Source organism: Schistocerca piceifrons, chromosome 5 (assembly GCF_021461385.2).
Source record: "Schistocerca piceifrons isolate TAMUIC-IGC-003096 chromosome 5, iqSchPice1.1, whole genome shotgun sequence".
NCBI lineage: Eukaryota > Metazoa > Arthropoda > Insecta > Orthoptera > Acrididae > Schistocerca > Schistocerca piceifrons.
Window position 1 is genome coordinate 463,808,630 of NC_060142.1, and position 9,763 is coordinate 463,818,392.

A 9,763-nucleotide genomic window follows, 5' to 3' on the forward strand; every position below is an offset into this window, starting at 1 on the left:
ACCGCCCTAATTGACGGTTCATCCACCCCTTCCATAAAAAAGTGGGACGAAAATCGATCAAGCTTTGCCGCGCTAGTGGACTGGAAAGATCACACGACAGGAAATCCAACTACATTTCAGAAGGTATAGTAATACACATATCAAAAAAAGTTTTGCTTCACACCATTTCCCAGACCTCCTGAAGTTAGACGTTGACTGTGGATATTGTGTCACAGAACACAGTCTCTTTAACTGTTCAGAGACGTCACTAAACCCCCCATAAAGATCTAAACAACCATGCATGAGCGGCGCCTATTAGACAGAGGGTGTCCGACAGCCGATCAGTTCCAGTGATTCCAGCCGAAAGGTGGTACATGGCTCGTGTTGTCTCTAGTTCAACCATGCCTAGTCCGTCAACACCCGGATGGATCGCGTACGCATTGTTACTTTCTGCCAGGAAGGGCTGTCAACAAGAGAAGTGTCCAGGCATCTCGGAGTTAACCAAAGCAGTTGTTCGGACATGGAGGAGATACAGAGAGACAGGAACTGTCGATGACATGCCTCGCTCAGGCCGTCCAAGGGCTAGTACTGCAGTAGATGGCCGCTACCTATGGGTTTTGGCTTGGAGGAACCCTGACAGCAACGCCACCATGTTGAATAATGCTTTTCGTGCAGCAACAGGACATCGTGTTACGACTCAAACTGTGCGCAATAGGCTGCATGATGCGCAACTCCACTACCGACGTCCATGGTGAGGTCCATCTTTGCAACCACGACACCATGCAGCGCGGTACAGATGTGTCTAACAACATGCCGAATCGACTGCTCCGGATTGGCATCACATTTTCTTCACCAATGAGTGTCGCATATGCCTTCAACCAGACAGTCGTCGGAGACGTGTTTGGAGGCAACCCTGTCAGGCTGAACGTCTTACACACCGCCCAGCGAGTGCAGCGAGGTGGAGGTTCCCTGCTGTTTTGGGATGTCATTAAGTCGGGCCGACGTACGCCGCTGGTGGTCATAGAAGGCGCCGTAGCGGCTGTGTGATACGTAAATGCCATCCTGCGACCAATAGCGCCATCATATCGGCAGCATATTGGTAAGGCATCCATCTTCATGGACGACAATTCGCGCCAACATCGTGCACATCTTGTGAATGACTTCCTTCAGGATAACGACATTTCTCGACTATAATGGCCAGCATGTTCTCCAGACATGAATCCTATCGAAAATGCCTGGGATAGATTAAAAAGGGTTGTGTATGGACGACATGGCCCACCAACCACTCTGAGGCATCTACGCCGAATCGTCATTGAGGAGTGGGACAATCTGGACCAGCAGTGCCTTGATGAACATTCGATAGTACACCACGACGAGTACAGGCAAGAATCAATGCAAGAGGACGTTGTACTCGGTATTAGAGGTACCGGTGTCTACAGCAATCTGGAACACGACCACTGAAGTTCTCGCTGTATGGTGATACAATATGGAATGTGTGGAACTATGTTTCTGTTGATGTCTATTCCAATTTTCTGCACAGGTTCCGGAACTCTAGGAACCGAGGTGATATAAAATTATTTTTGATGTGTGTGTATCGCCTTTTTTTCCAACAACACAAGGAATGTCGTTATGAAATTCATGTCAACATAAAAAAGTCACTGGATTTAATCACACTGTTACAGAAAGTTTTAAACATATCTTTCAGCAAAAACCTTCCAATCACATCCGTGCATGATCCGCGCTGCACTACATGCAAGAGACCTCTGGCAACCATTTGATCCTGAGCACTTGATTGGGGGGCGCCAATCGCCTGCAGAGGAAGGCGTGGTACTGGCTGTCGGCTTTTTTCGAGATTTGATATAGGACTCACTTTCTGTTTTGTTCTCAAACACATGCCTTCCACAACTGGTCAGTGAAAGCAGTGGTTCTATATCTTCACCCTGCTGTGCTGACACTGAATGATCAACTTTACAATACTACCAGCAGACAACGCTGGAAGAAGCAACTTCTCTATTCCTCCTCCCTCCAGTCCACTCCTTCCCTCCCTCCTCGCCCCTCCGGTTAGTTCCTGATGGAAAAATCGTCAGGTGGAAGCAACTCTGTGGTATTGATACCTGGGAAATTCGTCTGTAAACACGTGCTCTCTCTCCCTCTCCTCCCCATCCCTCCCTCCCTCTCAAGAGGTTACCTCCTGACAAACGAGGGTCTGATGTGAAATTTAAAAATACTGAGCTGTGGAATTCTTGCAAATAGTCCATTTGCTCTCCCCCCTCTCAGTCAGAATGATTGACTAATGAATTAAATTGATACTCTCTGTTTGTGGGAGTTCTTCCTTGTTCAACCCTTCCTTGCTCAGCTCTCAATATCTTCATAGATCAAAGGTTCCGGAATGAAATCGGCTACACTCGGCCATGGCATGTAGCAAACGATCAAATTTACTTAACCTGAGATACACGAGACAGCTGATAGAGGCTCCTGGCTGGGGGGCAAACGTAGACGCCGTGCGACGACGGAAGTGCGCCACAGCGGGAAGAAACCACGCATCTTCTCTGGGCTCAGGAAACAGGAAAGTGTCGTCCGCTACCAGAACTACTCTGCGAACGTACATCACAAAGGAAACAGTAATCTGCCCAAATAAATCTACAAACGACAATGTTTAAGGTGTAGGAAATATTAACGTACTGCGAAAGTGGCTGGACATACAAGTCATGAGCTTGACGCTCCTTAATATTGCATGAAAACTGGTGACGTGAACTACAACCATCTGCAAATCCGAATGCCAGAGCATACCCTCTTAGCAGTTCATTGCCTTCAACACAGACTATATTGCAGTGTCAATTACATCAACTCAGTTTACAGCAGAAGGTATTCATACACTTTCAATGAATGTGATTTGGAACAGACAGATTCTAAACAGTTACACTCACAGGTGATCATCCACAGAATCACTCAGAGGCATAATGAACATGACGAGTCTAATCAACATTAACATAGACGTGGTCTTATAATAACAAGTACCAAGATCAATATTTAACTCCATTCAGGTGGGAAAGAGTCATGAATTCCATCATTCCAGGCACGGGTGTTATTGTCTCTAGCCGGTGTAGGTGATCTATAGGTACTGTAACGTTTAAGCCTCCAGAGTTGGCCCAGTGCTTTCTGACCAAGCTGCGTGAGGTGCTAGCTGCCCTTCCCGCAACTCGCCGCTATATATCCACCTAGGAAATCTTGGCTGCCACCAACTTAACAACCCGTGGCTTCACGAGCAATGAATAAAAATACTTAATATTACCCATTAGATAGTACCACAACAATCATAAAATGTTTAAGTAAACCAGTTATTTTATCCCTGTTATGAAACTATTAATTCAGCACAGAATCAAGTTCAAGTTAAATTCATGGTATCAGAAACATAGTATAAAGCAAATTTTCGAATGTAACGTAGAATCTAGCTTTCATAATGCTGTACTACTATATTGCGGAAGCAAAGATAGACCGCAACCGTTAATGGAAAACCCACTCGCTAGAATTAATGGAAGCCTTAGTTGAGCTAGATTTACAGTGCTCACATTTCTCTTACAGGTGATTTAAAAACGAAGAAAATAATTTACTCTACATATTTCCATTTACTAATGAGCTGTATTCTGGAAGAACTGTACTTTCCGGCCGTATTTTCAGACCACAAAAGCGTATCTGGTATTAGTCCTAGACCATTCTGCACATCCCTTCAGAAAGTAGATATTGTGACAGACGTTTCATAACATATTCATTAATTAATGCCCTTTGCCATAGACAACCAATACTCTTTTCTGAAATGAGTTTGAAAAGTATAAATATAACTCCAGAAAAAAAACAACCTCTCCAAAGAATTCAAGAGTTTAACCTTATTTGGTACACATGTATTGAACGACTTATGGATTATGCAATAGAACTCAATCCTGAATTAAAGAAATTTCTGTTACGCAGTTTCTTCTGTTTCATTTAATGTTTTAATTATTTACTTAATAAACGACAGAACTGTATCATTTCTTAATGTTGAGCCATTTAATTATCTTACACATCATTGCTTCTTTCCAGATTCCAAATATTCTTTTTTATGAGATCCATGAAATACACTTAATGTAATGTAAACTAAAATGTGTTCCATTTACTTTAGTGGCCTAGCTCCAATACAGTTGTAAAACACTCACGGAAACATTTGGTTTTACGTTCAAAATTGCTGGAAATATCAATTAGCGACAGACTGCTATGTCTAATAAACTAAATATCAAATCTGTAGATAGACTAGTCTAATAATTACTTGTCTTAATAATGACTTATATTTATTATCTGAACTCCCATTTTAGGAAGAGCGTTAGATAAATGTTATAGCACGGCATTTACGCAGAGAGAGCAGTGAGTAACTAGAGTACTTGTAGTCAGAGTAACGAGAATTTATTATCCCAACATGTATTGTTCCGACTTGCATGTCTGCAGGCTAACGCATAACTGCGTCCAATAAATAAGTTTGGGTTTTGTTCATGATTTAATGTGGTCACCACCTGTGAATTTTTATGGTGTATGCCAACACTCTAACAATTTGCAGTGATCATTGTTAACGGCGTATATAAGCTACCCTTCTGTTCGCCACAGTACAGTAACTATGGTCTCATTTGCTCGTATTTAACTGGCCCACGCAAAGGGAGCGCAAACGTATGCAGTAAAAGCGCTCTTATAAAGGTCGTGCTGGTGTTTGCTGTCGACATAATCGACTCTGAGAAAAAAAGTCCAGCTGAACATAGAGATTCTGAATCAACTCCCGGGAATCACATTCAAACTCACATTACTGATTCAGCCATAGATTCTATCGCGTTATACGGAGTTCCACTCATCTTAGAGACAATAATGTACTTTTTTTAAAAGTTAGGAGACTCTGCTGAACATCAGTGAGACAACGAGACGGGGAAAGCTTTTTATACGACGATCAAGCAAGGTCGGTTATATTCAACTTCGGCGATATGTAACAATATTTATGTCTTTAAGTTGCCACTTTTCTTTAATTTCGCATTGTACGTTGTCCATATAGAATAATAAGGCAGCAAATACGTGATATATAGCAATATGCATTTCAGTAACTCTCACACAACGACACTATGATCGTCATTTCGACAAAACGTATATTAATTGAAGCTCCTCGCCTTTACCAAACAGACGTTTAAAATGTTACTCTGATAGATTAATGAAAAATAAGAATTCAGCATATGTCTGTTTCTGCATGTATCATATAAAAGTTTCTGTAAGGACGTGTTTTTGGTTTCTTTCACTGTGATAAGTCCACTGGAAGGGGAGTAATGATTGTTTGAGGTTGACATGAGAAACCCAGTTTGCATTTGATGAGAAAAGATAGAATTTTACATAAACACTTGTGACTGAAACGTATCAGACGAGTTAAAATTACTGCGATATAAAACGTAACATTGAATTATGCATAAATTCGTAAATATTGCAGAGTAACAAAATAAGACTAGTTTTCGAATCAACACGAAAATCCTTTTAAGATGTGACACCTTACATATCAACTCTCAGTCGTTATAAACTAGATACAAATTTAATTCGTTCTATTTCACGAAGATGACGCATACAATTGTGAAAATAATAGTGAGCTCGACTACAGGTGCTACCGCATTAATGTACATCCAGGCAAATTCAGTATGCAAACTATGAACTATATTAATACAAATATAAATTAAAATCGCGCTAACCTTCAGGCAACTTATTTCTAATGTTAAGCCTGTGTTTGTACTTAATTTTGTGACATCAGATCTCTTAATCTGGTGGGGAAAGATATGTCTTTAAATAGATCTGAGAGAGATGCCAAATGGCAGTTCGAAATCAACTGACGTTGTGATACGTCATGTATAACACAAAACTACTAATATCTGTGAATGCTATCCAACTGTTGGATGCACCTATGCGTAAACATGTCGAATGTTAGTTGTTAGTGTGAGTGTATTTTGTAAATACTTTCTGAAATAAATACTTTCAGTGGAGAAATGGATTTACTTATCAGTATTTGTATGCCACATAGCTATAAAAATCTAACAGCAGAAGTGAACTCCACGACTAGAAACCTGAAATTGACTTCAGTCATTAAAGTTCATAAGATGCCATTTATGAAATCCACAAGCGTATTGGTGGCAAGACTGCATGGGAGCTAAGAGTTTGCTTTTAGTGACTCCAGGCGTAGGTAACATCTCAACCGCTACATAAAAAAACAGTGTGATATATTTTTAGACTGAAGCAAAACGACGTATCTGCTGCGACCATTACAATATACCTGAGTGTTTACAGACTTCAGACTGAGAGTGCAATAAGAGACACATAACCCATAGGTCCATGGATTGCAACAACGCACCGGTATGTGAAAATACGACCTCTTGATTTGGCTAAGAAGGAAAACTAGAAAGGACTAGACCAATGAGGATTTGACAAAGTTCATTCACTAGTACAAAATACAGATTTATTTTGCGCAGGCTGGATTACATTAACCCCATTAAGAATTTCATTAAGTACCAATTAATTTGAAAACTGAGCAATAAACAGGTATGGCAAAAAATGTCAATTATCACTAGCACGCAATCTCTGTTTGCCAGACCATAAGATAAAAGACTAATGATACAAATTCAATTCAAATTTATGTAGCCAAAAAAATTGCCAAAACTTCATGAGCAAACGGCACCAATAAAAAATTTAATAAAACTGAACCGGCAACATAAAAGGCCACTGCCTGAAAATTATTACACTAAACTACAAAGTGATCAGAGTAAAACAAAAGATTTTTAAAAAATGGTTCAAATGGCTCTGAGCACTATGGGACTTAACTTCTAAGGTCATCAGTCCCCTAGAACTTAGAACTACTTAAACCTAACTAACCTAAGGACATCACACACATCCATGTCCTAGGCAGGATTCAAACCTGCTACCGTAACGGTCGCGCGGTTCCAGACTGAAACGCCTAGAACCGCTCGGGCACTACGGCCGGCAAGAATTTAAAACCACATGAAACATGTAAGGTAGCAAGGCTTACAGGGTTTCACAATAATACTCAGATAATTAAAATTTACATTAAATAAGAATGACCGTTGACATGTCAACCACTAGTAATATGTTTAAATAACTTACAGACGCAATAAAGTTACAAAAAGGTATTCTCTTTTAATTATCAAATAGAATGACTCAGAATGGCTCTACAATTTCAATTTAGCTTTAAAACAGCGGCATCAGAGGCTACAGCTCCGCTTGGAACAAATAGCACTGTAATGGACAGCGCGAGCTTTCGTTGCCCAACGCTTGTGCATCGAATCGCATATACAGGCAACTGTGTAAGCCAACTGGGCCCAGAAGTGGGTCTAACAAGGATCGGTAAACAGCACTGATGGCAGAGCACAAGCGGTCTTAACAAATTCCCTGCAGCACAGATAAGTTCAAATAAGTGCATGCTCAAATCACAGCCATGATTATAATAAATAAAGACTACACTCCCAATAGTCAATGCAGTTATTAAGGAGAAATAATCTAAATTTAAAGGTCTCCTAAGAAGTTAGCAGAATATTTAAGACACCACTTACAGATGGTTTAAGGAAATTTCGGAATTAAATAGTTATAGCAAATCCTGCTTGAACAAATGATTAAGCCAATTTTGAGCCAACTGCCTCCAATTCTATGACTCCTAGGCACTACACAGCCCATGCCAAGCTCAGAACGAACAATGTGTTCTAAAACAAACTAAAACTTATAAACCACCTAATAAAACATACAGACGATATACAAAGCATGAAGGCCGGCCGGAGTGGCCGAGCGGTTAATGGCGCTTTAGTCTGGAACCGCAGACGGTCGCAGGTTCGAATCCTGCCTCGGGCATGGATGTGTGTGATGTCCTTAGGTTAGTTAGGTTTAACTAGTTCTAAGTTCTAGGGGACTTATGACCACAGCAGTTGAGTCCCATAGTGCTCAGAGCTATTTGAACCATTTGAACCAAGACATGAAACAGAATAAACAGTACACCAGCCTCGATGAATAAGCCATAACGGAGCCAAGCCCAGAAAGATGGTTAATGGCAAATACAAATTGAGCACAGCATTTATCCAAAATATTCAAATTAAACACGAATCACGCTGTTCTTAACACTGACCCCGATAGCGTTTGGTGCTACGCGGAAGTCCACTTTTACGTCTGGAGTAGACTGTCAGTAATAATGTTAAGGATAGATCCAATACCGTGCGCCAGAACTAATATCAGCCCGAAGGAAGGCGAGAATTAATAACATGCAGGTAGAAGCACTTAAACTTACATAAATACTACGCTGCCAATGAATTTCACAACAAACTTCCTTGTAGAGGCAGGCGCTAATATCAACCCAAATTTAAGGCGCCACATCAAAATTCACAGAGAGAACTTTCTAACATATAAATTCTTGCTCATAAATTTCAGCCTCCAAATTCCATGGAGACGCGGTCTTCAGTAGCCACAAGCAGAACCGGAGCACATATAAATTCAGATAAACACGCCTATGACAACTGGCCAATATGACCCCTTCACATACTTCCCAGTTTACGCCAACACAGAGACAGATAGGTAGTTGCTCCACTGACACTCTTCTCGTGGTGCTGTCATATTGCGCTTGCGGACCCAGAAAGCCAGCCCTCCAGGCCACGTCAGAGAGAGCTGCGCTCGATGGGAAACGTCTTAGAGCCAAAGATAACAGCGTATCGATATCTATATAGTACGACACGCCGCCACGGCACAGTATTTACTGCGACCATTATGGCTCTCAGTGGTTAAAGACTTCAGATGCAGAGTGCAGTAAGAGACTTCCTGTGATACCCGCTGAAACCTTCCATATTGGCATTATGAACTTTACGATTGCGTAACGTACGATCTTCGACCGCTTGCGTTACTGTAATAACATTGGTTTTGGAGACATTAGGCTTTGGCGGCACTGGCAAATTAGTCATCTTCGTATATTTGTGCAGATAAGGGACGAATGGAATGGAACTGAGGATGTAGATAATCGAAACAGACAACTGAGAAATCAAAATGTTGTAATTATCGGGACGGCTTCACTACGACATACTGTACGGGAACAGAGGCAGTCAATGACAGTCTTACACAGTAATACACAAAATAGCTATTTTAGAGTACTTTTCTGCTGTGAATATAACCAGACGTGGACAACAGGACTCAAACGAATGACAGCTAACGAGGAGTCAAAGGCCTGCGTAGAATGGTTAAGTGTCTCGTGCAATCTGATACGGATTTATTTAATTGTAAACACGCTGATGCGAATAGCTTGCAACAGGAACGCAGATAAACTATTCAGTAAAAAAGATATTGGCAGAGAGCACGTGCCTGGAAGAGGGAGAAAAAATTTGCAGACCTACTGATACGTGACAAAATCGGTTGTCTCTAGGATGTTATTCCTTTTCTGTACGGTGACCCAATATACACAGGGCATCGCAAAAAATCACCGACAGCGGTTAGTATATTATGCGGGAAGGCAAACTGATCGGTTTGCAAGAAGAAACCCGTACCCGGAAACGCACAGTCTGGGCGCTGGAGAGCGTCAATGTCTGAGTACAAGCCGTTGTGACGGTTTATTCTGATTCGTCTTCGTGTCTGGATACCGAAGGTATACAACCCTTTAGCCAACTGTGTACTGCAGATGGACGACCTGAGCTTAATAACATTCCTGCGAATGCGCTACATTCCTCCACAAAGCCCTTTCGCTCCTCCTGCCGAGGACATT